The sequence below is a fragment of the Carcharodon carcharias genome, chromosome 19 (assembly GCF_017639515.1).
Source record: "Carcharodon carcharias isolate sCarCar2 chromosome 19, sCarCar2.pri, whole genome shotgun sequence".
Classification (NCBI taxonomy): Eukaryota; Metazoa; Chordata; class Chondrichthyes; order Lamniformes; family Lamnidae; genus Carcharodon; species Carcharodon carcharias.
In genome coordinates this window covers 89,096,586-89,117,398 of record NC_054485.1, presented here as the reverse complement: position 1 = coordinate 89,117,398, position 20,813 = coordinate 89,096,586, and the positions used below count along the sequence as shown (strand labels likewise).

Below are 20,813 nucleotides of genomic sequence, written 5' to 3'. Positions count from 1 at the left end.
ATCACATTTACTGTCAGTGTTACAGAAACTGGACAATGCGCAATATGAACAAATAGTTTCTGCCTGTACATTCTGTTATATTATTTCACGTTTTATATAGTGAAAAATGAGAAGAATTGAGAAATAATAAGTCGTGAATTTGCCGCGTTATCTCTTATGAGACATTAAGCGGCATTTCTGTCAGATTTTTCAGGTTAGTCTTTACATTACCTGAAATAAACCAAACACAAAGACCAATCAAACCTGAGGGCAATGCTGCAAGATTCAGGGAAAGGGGTGAAATGCAGAAAGAATAAAATGAAATGCTGGGCTGATGGCTCCATGGCTCTCGGAGGGGCTCCCCCCCCACCCCTGGCTCCAACACCACTGCTGTAGGGAGTCATCCCTCCAATCGTAGCCTGCCTACCTGACCCCTGCTCAGCGTAAAAAAAATGCTTGGCCTTCGTGGTCTTCAAAACGCTTTGTTTTGTAACCTGAAGTGGTTACATTCTGACTGGGCTGTCAGTTCTCAGAGGCAGGCAGCCTCATTCATGGGCAGTGGTACCTGGGGGTGCCCGCTTCATTTCCCACGGCCAGTGAAATCACAAATATTGTCCACCCGCGCGGGCTTGGGACCAGCTTTCAGCCCTTGTTAATAGTAACAGGTTTCGGTGGTTCAAATACAAGTTATAGTGCTGTGGAAAAACTAATCCGGAATATTATTTGAAATAAAATGACAGGCCACATACTCAAACTGAAGAAGGGTCATTTTAGGATAAATATCCAAAATCTTTCCTTGCAACAAGGATTCATCAAAATGGGTGAATAATTCATCCGAACATATGAATTAGGAGCAGGAGAAGGCCACTCGGCCCCTCGATGGCTGATCTGATTGTAACCTCAACTCCACATTCCCACCTACTCCCAATAACCTTCTCCCTTGTTAATAAAGAATCTATCTAGCTCTGCCTGAAAAATATTCAAAGACTCTGCTTCCACTGCCTTTTCAGGAAGAGAATTACAAAGACTCACGACCCTCCGAGAAAATTTCTCCTCACCTTTGTCTTGAATGAGCACCCCCTTATTTTCAAACAGTGGCCCCTCGTTCTAGATTCTCCCACAAGAGGAAACATCCTCTCCACATCTACCCTGTCAAGACTCCTCAGGATCTTATATGTTTCAATCAAGTCTTACTCTTCTAAACTCCAGTGAATACAACTCTCAACTGGACAACATAAGCAAAATCTTTGGAACCATTTAAGATCCAATTGAATGTGACAAAAGGGCACATTTAAATCTTCCTGGGTGGTTGAATCAAATAGTCCAAAAGACCATCATCATTAAATGTCAGAGAAAAGTTTTCAATAGTGGCATAAATACCACAAAATCTATTGGCTAATCATGCTTATGATGACGAGGCACTCGAGTAATGGATCTTTTGTAAATACAATCTGTCCAGTTTGGTTGCTGAGTCACTTCTGGTGCAATATCACCCCAATTTAGCACAAGAGTGGGCAATGATTTATTAATGGGCTTCTAATCACCCTCAATTGATTTGGCAAGTTAGCAGTAAAACATCTTGATGCACTGATTAACCTTCTTTGTCCCATCAAACACTGCAGGGTAGGTACACCACAGAGTTGGGTACAGAGTGAAACTCCCTCTCGACTGTCCCATCAATTTCTTTTTCATTCACTCATGGGATGTTGCTGGCCAGGCCAGCATTTATTGCCTATCCCTAATTGCCCTTGAGAAAGTGATGGTGAGCTACCGTCTTCAACTGCTGCAGTCCCTGTGGTGTAGGTACAGCGCTGTTAGGGAGGGAATTCCAGGATTTTGACCCAGTGACGATGTAGGAATGGCGATATATTTGCAAGTCAGGATGGTGAGTGGCTTGGAGGGGAACTTTCAGGTGATGGTGTTCCCATGTATCCTCTGCCCTTGTCCTTCTAGATGGTAGTGGCCATGGGTTTAGAAGGTGGTGCCTAAGGAGGCTTGGTGAGTTTCTGCGGTGTATTTTGTGGTTGGCACACCCTGCTGCTACTGTGCATCGGTGGTGGAGGGAGTGAATGTTTGTGGATGTGGTGCCAATCAAGCGGGCTGTTTTGTCCTGGAGGGTGTCAAGCTTCTTGAACGTTGTTGGAGCTGCACTCATCCAGGAAAGTGGAGAGTATTCCATCACACTCCTGACTTAGAACCATAGAAAAGTTACGGTACAGAAAGAGGCCATTCAGCCCATCATGTCTGTGCCAGCCAGAAAAAGATGAGAAAGAAACTAAATGCTCATTTTGTGCCTTGTATGGTGGGCAGGCTTTGGGGAGTCAGGAGGTGAGCTACTTGCTGCAGGATTCCTAGCATCTGATCTGCTCTTGTAGCCACAGTATTTACATGGCTAATCCAGTTCAGTTTCTGGTCAATGGTAACCCCACAGTATGTTGATAGCGGGGGTTTCCACAATGGTAAGGCCATTGAACATCAAGGGACAATGGTTAGATTCTCCCTTGTTGGAGATGGTCATTGCCTGGCACTTGTATGGTCCGAATGTTACTTGCCACTTGTCAGCTCAAGCCCAGATATTGTCCAGGTCTTGTTGCATTCAGACATAGACTGCTTCACTATCTGAGGACTTGTGAATGGTACTGAACACTGTGCAATCATCAGTGAGCATCCTCACTTCTGACTTTATGATGGAAGGAAGGTCATTGATGAAGCACCTGAAGATGGTTGGGCCTAGAATGCTACCCTGAGGAACTCCTGCAGTGATGTCCTGGAGCTGAGATGATTGACCTCCAACAACTGTTACCATCTTCCTTTGTGCTCGGTATGACTCCAACCAGTGAAAAGTTTTCCCCCGATTCCCATTGTCTCCAGTTTTGCTAGGACTCTTTGATGCCACACTTGGTTAAATGTTGCCTTGATGTCAAGGGCAGTCACTGTCACTTTGAAACATAAAAGATTCTTAGGGGGCTAGACAGAATAGATGCTGAGAGGTTGTTTCCTCCTGTGGGAGCATCTAGGGCCAGAGGGCATAATCTCAGAGTAAGGGGTTGGCCGCCCATTTAAGGCAGAGATGAGGAGGAATTTCTTCTCTCAGAGGGTAATGAATCTGTAAAATTCTTTACCATAAGACCATAAGACATAGGAGCAGAAATTAGGCCATTCGGCCCATCAAGTCTGCTCTGCCATTCAATCATGGCTGATAAGTTTCTCAACCCCATTCTCCCGCCTTCTCCCCGTAACCTTTGATCCCCTTACCAATCAAGAACCTAACTATCTTGGTCTTAAATACATTCAGTGACTTGGCCTCCACAGCCTTCTGTGGCAATGAATTCCATAGATTCACCACTCTCTGGCTAAAGAAGTTTCTCCTCATCTCTGTTCTAAAAGGTCTTCCCTTTACTCTGAGGCTGTGCCCTCGGGTCCTAGTCTCTCCTACTAATGGAAACATCTTCCCCACGTCCACTCTATCCAGACCCCTCAGTATTCTGTAAGTTTCAATCAGATCCCCCCTCATCCTTCTAAACTCCATTGAGTATAGACCCAGAGTCCTCAAACATTCCTCATATGTTAAGCCTTTCATTCCTGGGATCATTCTCGTGAACCTCCTCTGGACCCTCTCCAGGGCCAGCACATCCTTCCTGAGATACGGGGCCCAAAATTGCTCACAATATTCTAAATGTGGTCTGACCAGAGCCTTATAAAGCCTCAGCAGCACATTCCTGCTTTTATATTCTAGTCCTCTTGAAATAAATGCCAACATTGCATTTGCCTTCCTAACTAAAGTTAACTTTAAGAGAATCCTGGACTAGGACTCCCAAGTCCCTTTGCACTCCAGATTTCTGAATTCTCTCCCCATTTGGAAAATAGTCTATGCCTCTATTCTTCCTACCAAAGTGCATGACCTCATAGTTCCCCGCGTTGTATTCCATCTGCCACTTCTTTGCCCATTCTCCTAACCTGTCCAAATCCTTCTGCAGCCTCCCCGCCTCCTCAATACTACCTGTCCCTCCACCTATCTGTATCATCTGCAAACTTAGCCAGGATGCCCTCAGTTCCTTCATCTAGATCATTAATGTATAAAGTGAAAAGTTGTGGTCCCAACACTGACCCCTGCGGAACTCCACTAGTCACCGGCCACCATCCTGAGAAGGACCCCCTTATCCCCACTCTCTGCCTCCTGCCAGACAGCCAATCTTCTATCCATGCTAGTACCTTGCCTCTAACACCATGGGCTCTTATCTTACTGAGCAGCCTCCTGTGCGGCACCTTGTCAAAGGTCTTCTGGAAATCCAAGTAGATAACATCCACTGGCTTTCCTTTGTCTAACCTACTTGTTAACTCCTCAAAGATTTCTAACAGATTTGTCAGGCATGACCTCCCCTTGATGAAACCATGCTGACTTTTCCCGATTTTACCATGCACTTCCAAGTATTCTGAAATCTCATCCTTAGTAATGGACTCTAAAATCTTACCAACGACCAAGGTCAGGCTAATCGGCCTGTAATTTCCCGTCTTTTGCCTCACTCCCTTCTTAAACAGGGGGATTATATTAGCAATTTTCCAGTCCTCTGGGACCCTCCCTGACTCCAGTGATTCCTGAAAGATCACCACTAATGCCTCCACTATCTCTTCAGCTATCTCCTTCAGAACTCTGGGGTGTAATCCATCTGGTCCAGGTGATTTATCCACCTTCAGACCTTTCAGTTTTCTTAGCACCTTATCCTTGGTAATGGCCACTATACTCACCTCTGCCCCCCCCCGACTCTCTTGAAGTTTGGGGATGTCACTCGTGTCTTCCACTGTGAAGACTGACGCAAAGTACCTATTCAGTTCCTCCGCCATTTCTTTGTTCCCCACTACTACTTCTCCATCGTCATTTTCCAGTGGCCCAATGTCTACTTTTGCCTTTCTCTTACCCATTATATATCTAAAAAAACTCTTGCAATCTTCTTTTATATTACTGGCTAGTTTACCCTCATATTTAATCTTCTCCCTCCTTATTTCTTTTTTAATTGTTCTCTTTTGGTCTTTGTAGGCTTCCCAATCCCCTGGCTTCCCACTGCTCTTCGCCGCATTGTATGCTTTCTCTTTAGCTTTTATGCTGTCCCTGACTTCGCTTGTCAGCCATGGTTGCCTCGTCCTCCCTTTAGTATGCTTCTTCTTCCTAGGAACGAATTTTTGCTGGATCTCCCAAATTACTCCCAGAAACTCCTGCCATTGCTTTTCCACTGTCTTTCCTGCTAGGCTCATCTCCCAGTCAATTCTGGCCAGCTCCTCCCTCATGCCTCTGTAGTTGCCTTTATTCAACTGTAATACTGTTATATCTGATTCCAGCTTTTTCCTCTCAAATTGCAGGGTAAATTCTATCATATTATGGTCACTTCCTCCTAAGGGTTCCTTCACCTTAAATTCGCTTATCAAATTTGCCTCATTACACATCACTAAATCTAGAATTGCCTGGTCCCTAGTGGATTCCACCACAAGCTGCTCCAAAGCCATCTCGTAGACATTCCACAAATTCCTTTTCTTGGGATCCACTACCAACCTGATTTTCCCAGTCTACCTGCATATTGAAATTCCCCATGATCACTGTAACCTTGCCTTTCTTACACACCTTTTCTAGCTCCTGATGTATCTTGTGCCCCACATCCTGACTACTGTTCGGAGGCCTGTACGTAACTCCCATTATGGTTTTTTTACCTTTGCAGTTCCTCAACTCTACCCACACAGATTCTACATCATCTGACCCTACATCATTTCTTGCTATCGATTTAATTTCATTTCTTACTAACAAAGCAACCCTACCTCCTCTGCCTACCTGCCTATCTTTTTGATATGATTTATATTCTTGGATATTTAGCTCCCAGTCCTGATCCCCCTGCAGCCATGTCTCCGTGATGCCCACCACATCATACCTGCCAATTTCAATCTGCGCCACAAGCTCATTTACCTTATTTCGTATACTGCGTGCATTCAGATACAACACTTTCAGTCCTGTATTTCCGTCCCCTTTCTCATTGTTGTCCCTTTATCTGATGTGCTTGAAGTTAGATTCCTAGCCCTTTCCAAACACTCTGTCCTATTTTGTGTTCTGGAGACTTTAATAGCCTCTCCTGGGCTCTCCTTTCTTTTCAGTTTTTTCATAATTTTCCATGAAGTTGAATCCAGCCCCCCACACACTAACCTGCTGCTTTGTTTCCCATTAGTCATGCCTCTTGGAGTTTTACCCTTCCTTCCCTTTACTGCAGAGGGCTGTGGAGGCTGGGTCATAACTATATTTAAGGCTGAGATAGACAGATTTTTATTCAGTAAGGGAATCAAGGGTTATGGAGAAAAGGCAGGAAAATGGACTTGAGGATTGTAAGATCAGCCATGATCTCACTGAATAATTGAGCAGATTCAGAGGGCCAAATGGCCTCCTTCTTCTCCCACATCTTATGGTCACTCTCACCTCACCTCTGGAGTTCAGCTCTTTTGTCCATGTTTGAACAAAAGCTGTAATGGGGACAGAAGCTGAGTGACCTTGGCAGAACCCAAACTGAGCGCCAGTAAGAAAGTTATTGCGAAGCAAGTGGCGCTTGATAGCACTGTTGATGACCCCTTACATAACTTTATTGATGATTCAGAGTAGACCGATGGGACAGTAATTGGCCAGGTTGGATTTGTCCTGCTTTTTGTGTACAGGACATACCTGGGCAATTTCCATATTGCCATGTAGATGCCAGTGTTGTAACTGTACTGGAACAGCTTGGCTATGGGTGCAGCAAGTTCTGAAACACAAGTCTTCAGTAGTATCACCAGAATATTGTCAGGGCCCATAGCCTTTGCGGTATCCAGTGTCTTCAGCTGTTTCTTGATATCTTGTGGAGTGAATCGAATTGGCTGAAGACTGGCATCCGTGATGCTGGGGACCTCCGGAGGAGGCTGAGATGGATCATCCACTCGGCACTTCAAGATTGTTGCGAATGCTTCAGCCTTATCTTTTGCACTGATGTGCTGTGCTCCTCCATCATTGAAGATGGAGATATTTGTGGAGCCTCCTCCTCCAGTGAGTTGTTTAATTGTCCACCACCATTCAGACTGTATGTGGTAGGATTGCGGAGCTTAGATCTGATCCATTGGAATTACTTAGCCCTATCTATCATTTGCGGCTTATGCTGTTTTGCAGGCAACTCTGTTGTAGCTTCACCGTATTGACACCTCAATTTTAGTTATGCCTGGTGCTGCTCCTGGAATGCCCTCCTGCACTCTTTATTGAACCAGGGTTGATTTCCTGGCTTGGTGGTAATGGTAGAGTGGGGGATATGCTGGGCCATGAGGTTACAGATTGTGTTTACAGATTGTGGTTGAGTACAATTTTGCTGTGACTGCCAGGGAGGTTACAGCATGGGGTTAGACACAGAGTAAAGTTCCCTTACACAGTCTGCAGCAAACACTCCCAAGACAGGTATAGCATGGGGTTAGATACTGAGCACATACTGAGTAAAGTTCCCTCTACACTGTCCCCATCAAACACTCCGATGACAGGTATAGCACAGGTTAGATACCGAGTAAATCTCCCTCTACACTATCCCCATCAAACACTTCCTGGACAGGTACAGCATGGGTTAGATAAACAATAAAGCTCCCTCTACACTGTCCCATCAAACACTCCCAGGGCAGGTACATCACAGGGTTAGATAAAGAATAAGGCTCCCTCTACACTGTCCCCATCAAACACTTCCCAGACAGGTACAGGATGGGTTAGATAAAGCTCCCTCTACACTGTCCCATCAAACACTCCCAGGCAGAGCCATCCCTAGGCTATGGTGAATCGGGGCAAACGCCGCTGTGTCTAACCCAATGCTGTAACCGCCCTGGCAGTTACAGCAGAATCGTACTCAACCACAATCTGTAAGCACAACCTGTAACCTCATGGCCTGGCATATCCCTGTGCTTTTGGGGGGGACCCTGATCTTCACAAATATAATACAGCCTGTAGTACATATCAGCTGATTCGCTGTCTCTCGCCCTCGAAGCTCAAAATGAGTGTTTACTGGTGGATATAAATGAATGAGCAAAGCTCATAAAAGGGTAGAGGGGAAAGCAGATTAATATCATGTGAACCGGGATAAATCCCTGCCAGGAAAGTGGGCCAGGAGACTGGGAGCGCAGTGCGTCCATCACCCTCAGTGGCAGCAGCCAAGCGGCTTTTATTCCAACACTCATCCACCGCAGAAGGGCAAGATGAACAATTCCAACCTAGTTGACATCTTTAAAGCAAGCATATAATGCATAGAGTCCGACCTGCGAGGGAAGTCACTCACTTGCTGTGTTTATTTTTTGGTCCCGGGCAATTGAAACCCTCCGCTTCTTATTTAATATTTCTACCAGTATGCATTTGCAACTAACATTTGCTTAACATTGGAAGAAAAGCAGTCATTTTTTTTAAAAGTCAAATTATTTATTGTATTGTGTTGGTCATTCAAAAAAAAATGTTGAAATTAGTGAATGTCCTCACTCCGACATTTAGGCCGGAATTTTCCAGCAGCCACCCCGCCCCCCCCTCCCCCCCACCCCATGGTGGGTTCCCCCCTGTGGCAGGGCCAGAGAGCCAGTGAAATCTCCGTTCACATCAGTGGGACCTAAAGATCCCGCCCGCGTGAGGGCCTGGAAAATTCCGGCCTTAACATTTTCTCCAGTTGGGGTGTGGGGTGCGTTCATAAAAATGTTACAGCAGAACCCCATAGAGGTCATGGATTTGTCCTTAACAAAAGGAGAGCCAACAATTACGTTCAACCTTGGAAGTGAGGTGCAGTTTTACATGTGACACAGTATCACAGTCAACAGTGCAGTATGTGCTTGTAGCCAAGTGCTCAGTAGCTGGGTCGCAGCTGCTACTCCTTTTGACACACATGCTCAGGGGTCAGCCGTCAGGGGAAACTTGCCTAAAAATGTTATGGGGGCCCAGACAGCGAGATTTGCTCCGGGCCCTTCGCCCCACTAAGGATGGCCCTGCTCCCAGGGCGGGTAAAGGACGGGATTACATAGGAAGTAAAGTTCCCTCTACACTGTCCCATCAAACACTCCCAGGACAAGTACAGCATGGGTTAGGTACAGAGTAAAGCTCCCTCTACACTGTCCATCAAACACTCCCAGGACAGGTACAGCATGGGGTTAGATACAGAGAAAAGCTCCCTCTACTCTGTGCCATCGAACACTCCCAAATAGCAGGATATTACTTGAATGGAGAGACACTGCAAAACGCTACAGACCAGAGGCATCTAGGTAAAAACAAAAAACTGCAGATGCTGGAAATCCAAAACAAAGACAGAATTACCTGGAAAAATTCAGCAGGTCTGGCAGCATCGGCGGAGAAGAAAAGAGTTGACGTTTCGAGTCCTCTTGGCCATTCAACAGAACTAGATGAACCCAAGGAGAGGGGTGAAATATAAGCTGGTTTAAGTTGGGAAGGGTGGGTGTTGGTGGGGGGGAGGGGGGGGGGGGGGTGCTGGGGGGGTTGGGTGGGGGGAGAGAAGTGGAGGGGGTTGGTGTGGTTGTAGGGTCAAGCAAGCTGTGAAAGGAGCAGATAATCAAAGGATGTCAGAGACAAAAGAACAAAAAAACACAGAGGCGTTGAAGTTGGTGATATTATCTAAACAAATGTGCTAATTAAGAATGGATGGTAGGGCACTCAAGATACAGCTCTAATGGCGGTGGGATGGAAAGGCTAGCAGGGCATAAAAGATTTAAAAATAATGGAATTAGGTGGGAAAAGAAAAATCTATATAAATTATTGGAAAAAAACAAAAGGAAGGGGGAAGAAACGGAAAGGGGGTGGGGATGGACGAGGGAGTTCGAGATCTAAAGTTGTTGAATTCAGTATTCAGTCCGGAAGGCTGTAAAGTGCCTAGTCGGAAGATGAGGTGCTGTTCCTCCAGTTTGCATTGGGCTTCACTGGAACAATGCAGCAGGCCAAAGACAGACATGTGGGCAAGAGAGCAGGGTGGAGTGTTAAAATGGCAAGCGACAGGGAGGTTTGGGTCACTCTTGCGGACAGACCGCAGGTGTTCTGCAAAGCGGTCGCCCAGTTTACATTTGGTCTCTCCAATGTAGAAGAGACTGCATTGGGAGCAACAAATGCAGTAGACTAAGTTGGGGGAAATGCAAGTGAAATGCTGCTTCACTTGAAAGGAGTGTTTGGGCCCTTGGACGGTGAGGAGAGAGGAAGTGAAGGGGCAGGTGTTGCATCCTTTGCGTGGGCATGGGAAGGTGCCATAGGTGGGGGTTGAGGTGTAGGGGGTGATGGAGGAGTGGACCAGGGTGTCACGGAGGGAACGATCCCTACGGAATGCCGACAGTGGGGGTGAAGGGAAGATGTGTTTGGTGGTGGCATCATGCTGGAGTTGGCGGAAATGGCGGAGGATGATCCTTTGAATGCGGAGGCTGGTGGGGTGATAAGTGAGGACAAGGGGGACCCTATCATGTTTCTGGGAGGGAGGAGATGGCGTGAGGGCGGATGCACGGGAGATGGGCTGGACATGGTTGAGGGCCCTGTCAACGACCGTGGGTGGAAAACCTCGGTTAAGGAAGAAGGAGGACATGTCAGAGGAACTGTTTTTGAAGGTAGCATCATCAGAACAGATGCGATGGAGGTGAAGGAACTGAGAGAATGGGATGGAGTCCTTACAGGAAGCGGGGTGTGAGAAGCTGTAGTCGAGGTAGCTGTGGGAGTCGGTAGGCTTGTAATGGATATTGGTGGGCAGTCTATCACCAGAGATTGAGACAGAGAGGTCCAAGAAGGGAAGGGAAGTGTCAGAGATGGACCACGTGAAAATGATGGAGGGGTGGAGATTGGAAGCAAAATTAATAAAGTCCCGACGAGAGTAGACTTAGTCTACTGCATTTGTTGCTCCCAATGTGGTCTCCTCTACATTGGAGAGAGAAAACATAAACTGGGCGACTGCTTTGCAGAACACCTGCAAAGAATGTCCGCAAGAATGACCCAAACCTCCCTGTCGCTTGCCATTTTAACTCTCCACCCTGCTCTCTTGCCCACATATCTATCCTTGGCCTGCTGCATTGTTCCAGTGAAGCCCAACGCAAACTGGAGGAACAGCACCTCATCTTCCGACTAGGCACTTTACAGCCTTCTGGACTGAATATTGAATTCAACAACTTTAGATCTTGAACTCCCTCCTCCATCCCCACCCCCTATCCGTTTCTTCCCCCTTCCTTTTGTTTTTTCTAATAATTTATATAGATTTTTCTTTTCCCACCTATTTCCATTATTTTTAAATCTTTTATGCCCTGCTGATCTTTCCACCCCACCCCCACTAGAGCTGTACCTTGAGTGCCTTACCATCCATTCTTAATTAACACATTCATTTAGATAATATCACCACCTTCAACACCTCTGTGTTCTTTTGTTCTTTCGTCTGTGACATCTTTTGATTATCTGGTCCAATCACTGCTTGCTTGTCCCTACAACCACACCATCGCCCTCCACTTCTCTCCCCCACACCCAACTCCCACCCGCACCCCCCCCCACCCGCCACCCCCGCCCCCCCACCACCCCCATCCCTACCTTAAACCAGCTAATATTTCACCCCTCTCCTTGGATTCACCTAGTTCTGTTGAAGGGTCTTGAGGACTCGAAAGGTCAACTCTTTTCTTCTCCACCGATGCTGCCAGACCTGCTGAGTTTTTCCAGAGGCATCTAGGTGCCTGGTACATGAATCACAAAAGGTTGGGATGCAGGTGCAGGAAGTAATTAAAAATCGAAAGGAATGTTGGTGTTTATTGCAAGGGGAATCGAGTACGCATGAGGGAAGTGTTGTTACAGCAATAGGGTAAGATGGTGACATAGTGGCAATATCACTGGACTAGCAATCCAGAGGCCCAGGTTAATGCTCTGGGGGCATGGGCTCTGTGGCAGCTGGTGGAATTTAAAACCAATTAATAAAAATCTGGAATTGTAATGGTTACCATGACAACTTGTTCTAAAAACCCACCTGGTTAAGGAAATCTGCTATCCTTACCTGGTCCGTCTTGCATGTGACTCCAGAAACCACAACAACGTGATTGACTCTAAACTGCCTTCTGAAATAGCCCAGCAAGCTACTCAGTTCAATGGCGAATAAGAATGGGCAATAAATGCCGGCCATGTCAGCAATGCCTGCATCCTATGAAAGAATAAAAAAAAGCCGTGTAAGGCCTTGGTTAGACCGCATCTGGGGTACTGTGCACAGTTTTGGTCTCCTTACTTAAGAAAAAATGCATTCAAAGCAGTTCAGAGCAGGTTCACTCGACTGATTCCTAGGATGTAGGAGTTATGAAGAAAGTTTGTGAAGGCTGGGCCTATGCCCATCGGAGTTTAGAAGCTTGAGAGTCGATTTTATTGAAACATATAAAATTCTGAGGGGACTTGACAGGGTTGATGCTGACAGGATGTTTCCCCCAGTGGGAGAGTCAAGAACTAGGGAACACAATTTAAAAATTAGGGGTCTCCCATTTAAAACTGAGATGAGAAGAATTTTTTTTCTCTCAGAGGGTTGTTAGTCCAGGGAATTCTCTTCCACAGAGAGGAGTGAAGGCTGCATGGTTCATTTAATATTTTTAAGGTTGAGTTGGATAGATTAGTGATTGACAAGGCAGTGAAGGGTTATGGGGAATAGGAAAGTGGAGTTGAGGCCTCAGTCAGATCAGCCATGATCTAAAAACAAAAAACTGCGGATGCTGGAAATCCAAAACAAAAACAGAATTAACTGGAAAAGCTCAGCAGGTCTGGCAGCATCGGCAGAGGAGAAAAGAGTTGACTTTTCGAGTCCTCATGACCCTTCAACAGAACTGATTTTTCTTTACAACGAGATGGGTGAAATATAAGCAGCTTTTATTTCACCCCTCTCGTTGTAAAGAAAAATCAGTTCTGTTGAAGGGCCATGAGGACTCGAAACGTCAACTCTTTTCTTCTCCGCCATTGCTGCCAGACCTGCTGAGTTTTTCCAGGTAATTCTGTTTTTGTTTTAGCCATGACCTTATTGAATGGCATACTCCTGCTCCTAATTCTTGTGTTCTTATGTTTCAGGTTACAGAGGTAGGATAGAATAACATTTAGTCCATTGTATCTCTGGGCTATCTCTTAGAAATTGCTATCCAACTGGTCCTACTCTAGCTCCCACTGCTATTTCCCAATACAGCTGAAACATTTCTCTTTTACATGTTCATCAGATTCCCTGACGTCAAGTGCTGATTTATCTTACGAGGGAGGCAAGTCTGAACTCATCACCAGAATCTGACAAAGAGACATCGGCTGTGTCTGTGTTGAAACATACATGGAAAATGGAAATTCTCAGCTGACCTGGCAGTGCTTTTAGGGAAAAAAAAGAGTTCTTCAGGATGATGAACTCTCACCTAGCCCAGTCCTGAATGCAACTTGTTGTTGGGACAGTGAAAGGCTGAGGAGGATGCCAGTTGTGCATAAGTGTCCTCTAGAGAATGGCCCATCCTTCAGCTCATTGTTCAGACAGGATGAAGGTGACTCTTCTGCCCTTGTTCACAGTTGGTCAGTGTGTGGAATTTATCACAAGCAGTTTTTCACTTGTTGGTTCTGTGTAAGTACTTTAAGAATAATACCCCACAAGCAATATTCCCAATCTTTCTTTGTTTTATACATACTTTTTGGAATGAGGGTAGGAATGATTATTTTGTTTTCTATTTATAATTTCCCACCCCCGCCTCCACCACCAGCCCACCAATTTGCTCTCCTCCTCCCCCGAAGTTGCTGATTCCAGATCCACATGCTCTGGCTCTTTTCTAAAGGTTTCATTCTTAGCCCTGTTAATTCCACAATGAGTTTGGCGCCATATTCAGCGCCACCTAAACCAATTCAATTGTGCTCCTCCAATTCTGGCCTCTTGAGCATCCCTAATTTCCATCACTCCACCATTGGCAGCCGTGCCTTCAGCTTCTGAAGTCCCAAGGCCTGGAATTCCCTCTGCCCCTCTCTCTCTCTCTCCTTTGACATGCACCTTAAAACCTACCTCCTTGACCAACCAAAGAATATAAGGAATAGAAGCCGGATTGATAGGGCAGATGCTGATCTATCAGCTGTGGTTCGCTAGGTAGTGCTCTTGGCCCTGAGTCAGAAGGTCATGGATTCATGTCCCACTCCAGAAACTTTGAGTACAAAATCTGGGCTGACACTTCCAGTGCCATTCTGTGGGAGTGCTGCACCGTCTGAGGTGCTTAAGAGTAGAAACCTTAAACTGAGGCTTTTTCTGCTCTCATATGTAGAGGTCAGATATCTTGTACTGCTATTTTGAAGAGCTGATGAGTCTTCCCTTGGTGTCCTGCCCCGTCAATCAACATAATTTAGAACATAGGTAACAGGCGATCTGGTTATTTATCACATTGCTGTTTGTGGGAGTTTGCTGTGTGAAAAGTGTTTGTTGCGTTTTCTATAAAACAACAGAGAGTACACCTCAAATGTACTTTTTAAAATATATTCTTTCATGGGTTGTAGGCATCACTGGCAAGGGCAACATTTGTCACCCAACCTGAATTGGCCCTGAACATGAATGGCTTGCTAGGTCATTTAAGAGTCAATCACATTGCTCCACACCTGGAGTCACATGTAGGCCAGACCTACTAAGGATGGCAGATTTCCTTCCCTGAAGGACATTAGTGAACCAGATGGGTTTTTGCAACAATTGATGATAATTTCATGGCCACCATTACTGAGGCTAACTTTCAATTCCAGATTTTATTGAAAGAATTTAAGTTCCACTAGCTGCCCTGGTGGGATTTGAAACCATATCCCCAGGGCATTAGCCTGGGCCTCAGGATCACTAATGCAGTGACATTTGCACTACACCACCATCTCCCCCTTCATTAGCTGTAAAGTGCTTTGGGATGCCTTGAAGTCGTTAAAGGTGCCTTATCAACGGCTGACTTCCTTTTATTCACCTCTGACCCCATCCTTTTATTCCTTTTCCTCTCATACTGAATTTATCTAGTATTCCCTTAGAGGCATCCACGCTACTTGACTCCACCATTCCAGGCAGCAAGTGCCACATTCTCACCACCTTTCCTGATCTTCCTGCCTGTTGCTGGTCTTGATACAAATGGACAGGAAGCGGGTGAATATTTCCTGCCCAAGTGTGCTGTCCAACAAATTGGACATGCTCGCTGCAGGAGCGCACACTGGGAGAAGGTATCCATGGGGAAAGGGATCCCCTTTAAATTTACCTTGTTGTGACCAACTGACGGGGTTGAGTAAAGAGGGGTGGCCAGCCCATTCCTCCTCACTCTGGAGTATAGCAAAATTGGGGTCCCGTTCAGGAAGGTAACAAATTTGGGGGACCTGACCCGGGGACCGGCCGTAACAGTGTAAAGTCTGGAATCAGTTCAACCCATCACTGGTGGCTGCACCTTCAGCTGCCTGCGTCCTAAACTCTGGAATACCCTCCCAAAACCTCTCCACCTGTCTACCTCATGGTCTTAACTTTTAATGTGCTCCTTAAAACCTACCTCTTACACCAGTTTTTGGTTATCCATCCTCAAGTTTCCTTATGTGACTGAGTGTTCAGTTTAGCTCCTGTGAAGCTTTTAACCTTCCATGTTAAAGGCACCATCAAACACTTACACAGAAATTGGTTAAACTACAATTGGAGCACTGTGCACAGTTCCTTTCATCATGTATACGGAGGTTATTGAGGCACTGGGGAAGGTGCCAAAAGTGATTTATAAGGATGATGCAAGAACTAAGAAATTACACTTATCAGGAAAGGCTGAACATGCTGGGGCTCTTTCCTTTGGAAATAAGAAGACTGACGGGTAACCTGACAGGGATCTTTAAAATTGTGAAGGGATTTGCTAGGTTGAGTGTCAAAAAAAATGTTTCCACTTGTCGGGTCGATGGAGACCAGGAGCCGTGAATATAGGGTATAGGAAAAAATATACATTAATCAGTAGGGAATTATGGAGAAATGCCTTTGTCCAGAGAGTGGTGAGAATGTGGAACTCGCTACTACAGGGAGTGGTTGAGATAGCATTGTTGCATCCAAGGGGAAGCTAGATAAGCGCATGAGAGAAAAGAACAGATGGTTTTGCTGATAGACTTAGATGAAGAAAAGAGAGAGGACTGGGTGGAATTTAAGCATGACACAGAATTAATGGCTTGCTCCTACACTGTACACAATTGTGGAATGCTTTATAATTATATAGACACTTGGTTGTTTGACAGTGAAGGACAGCGGAAGATGCCTTTCTGCAAACTGTCCATTAGAGGAAGCACAGGTCTTCAGTCCACAGTTCAGACAGGGGGAGTATGAACTTGCTCCCACCTTCAAAAAGTTCTCCTTTGACTCCAGTCACTATCTCCAAATAAACATACGAGAAGACATTTGGGGCCTGACTATGCCTGCCTTTCTGTAGAATATAAAAGCAAAATACTGGAACAAAAACAGAAAATGCTGGAAAATCTCAGCAGGTCTAACAGCATCTGTGGAGAGAAAAACAGAGTTAACGTTTCAAGTCCGTATGACTTTTCTTCAGAGCTGTAGAATATGTTGCTCCAGTCCTACGCAGGCTCCCTCCTTCATTTGTTTTTCCAATACATTGGTGACTGTATCAGTGTTGCTCTTGGTTTTCCCTGGACTGTAAGGTTTCATCAATATTGCTTGTAATTTCCACCCTTCCCTCACCTTCATATGGTCCAACTTTAACTGCTTCTTCCCGTTTTCAATCACTCCTTATCTCCATCTATGGGGATGGACATTTTTTTAATTTGCTCTTGGGATGAGCAGGTTGCTGGCAAGGCCTTGGGAAGGTGGTGGTGAGCTGCCTTCTTGAATCACTGCAGTCTATGTGGTGTAGGTCCAGCCACAGTGCTGTTAGGGAGGGAGTTCCAGGATGTTGCCCCAACGATGGTGAAGGAACAGCTATATATTTCCAAATCAGAATGGCGTGTGGTTTGCAGGGGAACTTGCAACTGGTGGTGTTCCCACGCATCTGCAGCCCTTGTCATTCTAGTTGAAAGGGGTTGCAGGTTTGGAAGGTGCTGTCGAAGGAGCCTTGGTGAGTTCCTGCAGTGCACCTTGTAGATGGTGCACACTGCTACCATTGTGTGGCAGAGGGAGTCAACGTTTAAGTTGGTGGATGGGGTACTGAACAAGTGGGTTGCTTTGTCTTGATGTTGTCAACCTTCTTGAGCTGCACTCATCCAGGCAAGTGGAGAATATTTCATCTCACTCTGACTTCTGCCTTGTAGATGCTGGACAGGTCTTGGGGAGTCAGGAGGTGAGTTACTCACCACAGAATTCCCGGTTTCTGACCTGCTCTTGTAACCACAGTATTTATATGGCTGGCCCCTAGCAAAACTGAAGTCACTGGGAAACAGGTTGGACTCTCAATTGGTTGAAGTCATACTTAGCACAAAGGAAGATAGTGGTGATTGTTGGAGGTCACTCATCTCAGTTCCAGGACATCACTGCAGGAGTTCCTCAGGGTAGCGTCCTAGGCCCAACCATTTTCAACTGCTTCATCAATGACCTTCCTTCCATCATAAGGTCAGAAGTGGGGATGTTCGCTGATGATTGCACAATGTTCAACACCATTCGCGACTCCTCAGATACCGAAGCAGTCCATGTCCAAATATAGCAAGACTTGGACAATATCCAAGCTTGAGCTGACAAGCGGCAAGTAACAATCACGCCACACAAGTGCTAGGCAATGACCATCTCCAGCAAGAGAGAATCTAACCATCACGTGATGTTCAATGGCAGTACTATCACTGAATCCCCCATTATCAACATCCTGGGGGTTACCATTGACCAGAAACTGAACTGGGCTAGCCATATAAATACTGTGGCTGCAAGAGCAGGTCAGAGGCTAGGAATCCTGCAGCAAGTCACTTACCTCCTAACTCTCCAAAGCCTGTCCACCACCTACAAAGCACAAGTCAGCAGTATGCTGGAATACTCTCCACTTGCCTGGATGAGTGCAGCTCCAGCAAACTCAAGAAGTGCAACACCATCCAGGATAAAGCATCCCGCTTGATTGGCACCCCATCCACAAACATTCCCTCCCTCCACCATCGACACACAGTGGCAGCAGTGTGTGCCATCTACAGGATGCACTGCAAGAATTCATCAAGCCTCCTTCGACAGGACCTCCCAAATTTAGAACCACTACCATATAGAAGGACAAGGGGAGTAGACACATGGGAACACCACCACCTAGAAGTTCCCCTCCAAAGTCACTCACCATCCTGACTTGGAAATATATCGTCGTTCCTTCACTGTCGATGAGTCAAAATCCTGGAACTCCCTCCCTAACAGCACTGTGGGTGAACCTACATCACATGGACTGCAGCGGTTCAAGAAGGCAGCTCACCAACACCTTCTCAAGGGCAGTTAGGGATGGGCAATAAATGCTGGCCCAGCCAGCGAAGCCCACATCCCATGAATGAATTAAAAACATGTTTGGCTTTCAGTCAATGGTAACCTCCAGGATGTTGATGGTGGGAGATTCAGTGATGGTAATGCTGTTAAGTATCATGGTGAGATAGTTAGATTCTTTCTTGTCTCTCATTTTCTCCAGCTCTGTCACAACTGTGCTCCCAATATGTCTCCATTTCCTCAACTGAAGATTCCCCTCCACCTTGGTTGGCAGGACCCTCAACCATGGCCATCCAATTTCCGTGGTCTCACCTCTTCCCTTCCCTCCCAGAACCATGAGTTTCCCTTTTTCCTCACTTTCCAACCCACCAGCCAACAGACCAACCTCCACCATCTCTGCCACCACCAGTGTGACACCACCACCAAACACATCTTACCTTCCCCTCACCTTTCAGCATTCTGAAGGAACCGTTCTCATTGCAACACCCTGGCCCATTCCTTAATCACCCCCAACACTCCCTCCCTTTTGTATGGCATCTTTCCCTGCAACCTCAAGAGATGCAAAACCTGTCCTTCTCCCTGTTTAAAACCCCAAACACTCCTTCCAAGTGAAACAGCAATTTGCTTGTACTGTTTTTTTGATTCGCTGTTTTTATATTCGCTGCTCACAGTGCGGTCTCCTCAAACTGGGGAAACCAAATGCAGACTGGGTGACTGCTTTGCGGAACACCTCCACTCAGTCCACTAGCCTGACCCGGAGCTTCTGTTTGCCCACAGTTTTAAATCTCTGTCCTGCTCCCACACTGACCTCTCTGTCCTCAGTCTGCTGCATCGTTTCAGTGACGCTCCACAGAAAGCTCGAGGAACAGTACCTCCTCTTTCAATTATGCACTTTACAGCCTGCCAGACTCAACATTGAGTTCACTTATTTCAGATCATAATCTCTTTCCCCCATCCCCCATTTTTCGGATGACAGTTATTGGTGATGATTCCGCAATCGCCGTTTACACTTCCTCTAGATCTGTCTTTCATTTCATTAGTTGTCCCTTGACTATCACTTTTTGCTTTCTAACATCATCCCTTTTAACCATATCACAGACATTCCCTTTTGTCCTTTACTCCCCTGCCTCCCCACACCCCTTTCCCTATCTCTGTATTAGCTTAAGGTCTGGAACATCTCTGACCTTTTCCAGTTCTGATGGAAGATTACCGACCTGAAACGTAAGGCTGGATTTTGCCATGGAGGTGAAGGTGAGTTAGGAGTCTGGCGAGTCAGCAAATTTGCGCTGCAGGCGTGGCATGCCAGTTGCGCAATGTGAAGCTGCCGCTTTCATTAATTAAGGTGTTTAATCATTGGGGCAATTAAAGTCATTGAGGACACAGTGGACAGTCAATTAAGTACAGCAGCAAATATTTACCAGAGGTGCATGGCTCCATGTTGTGTCACCGGAAGCCCTTGCTTGAAGTGACAGGCATATGTAGCATTGTGTAAAAATATTGGAAGTGATCAGAGATTCTTGCATGTCCATTAACCTGTTCAATTGTTCTGTGTTTGACTGTGTGAGTTTGATAACTGATCTATGCTCACTCTGTTTGATTGATTAAGCCTGGATGTTGACTCAGACCAAAATAAACTGACACCACAGAAGCTACTGGAAACTGAGCTATAAGCATGAGTGCAGGCATTTTGTGACCGCAAAGACATTTTAAAGCACTGTAATTTACATCTGGAACACACTTAGAAACTAATGCCATCTCTGCATGGATCTGAGATCTAAAATATACAACACTGCCATTCTTAAAAGCAAAGCTGAACCATTGCGATTGGTGATGGAGAGAGGGCCTTTGAGAAATTATTCATTCCAAAGGTACAAGGAAAGGTTGTCAGCTGAAGTCCCAGTGCCTGACTCTGATATTGGCAGGGGGGGTGGTCACCTACTCAGAAGTGGGGAGGGGTACCAACCCCACCAACAAACTCAGTCACATGGCATGTGTGGATGCAGAGGTGCTGGTTGAGGGGCAGGAGAATTTAATTTACTGCAAGAGATTCAGCTTCCTGAGCACAATGGAGGGCAGAGTAGCAATGCCACTGATGGCGTCACCTATCAAGGCAGCTGGTGTTTGAGTCGGGCACACTCCTGGAGGATGACCTCATGGCTCAAGGCTCTGGGGCACAGCCAGCGCCAGTAGCTGTCAAGCTGACTGTGACTCTGAAAGTTCTCCCCTCTTTCTAGGCTCTTTACGTGTGATCTCGCAATGGGGAGCCCACAGCTGCATATCTCAGGTAATGGATGCACTTTCCTGAGGGCATCGAATTTTGTCTCCTTGCAACAGATGTAGCCAGTCAGTGGTGGGGGGTGGGGGTGGGGGTGGGGCGGGCTTTGCTTCCATGACAGGGTCCCCTCAGGGAGAGGGCAATGATTGACTGCTCCCATGTGGCTATCAGGGCCCCGT

At 46.1% G+C, this 20,813-nt stretch overlaps 1 protein-coding gene across 3 annotated transcripts in view; it reads left to right on the top strand.

Annotated features, from left to right (window-relative positions):
* The window catches only part of LOC121291562 (torsin-4A-B-like), a 102,856-nt gene that overhangs the window by 60,435 nt on the left and 21,608 nt on the right, over positions 1-20,813 (top strand). The window contains exon 1 of one of the 3 annotated variants that reach the window (XM_041212924.1): positions 19,592-19,610. The exons of the other annotated variants lie outside the window; for them this stretch is intronic. The gene's annotated coding sequence lies outside the window, so the exon portion shown is untranslated. Of the gene's footprint in view, positions 1-19,591; positions 19,611-20,813 lie in introns of those variants that run through there. 3 annotated transcript variants of the gene reach the window in all.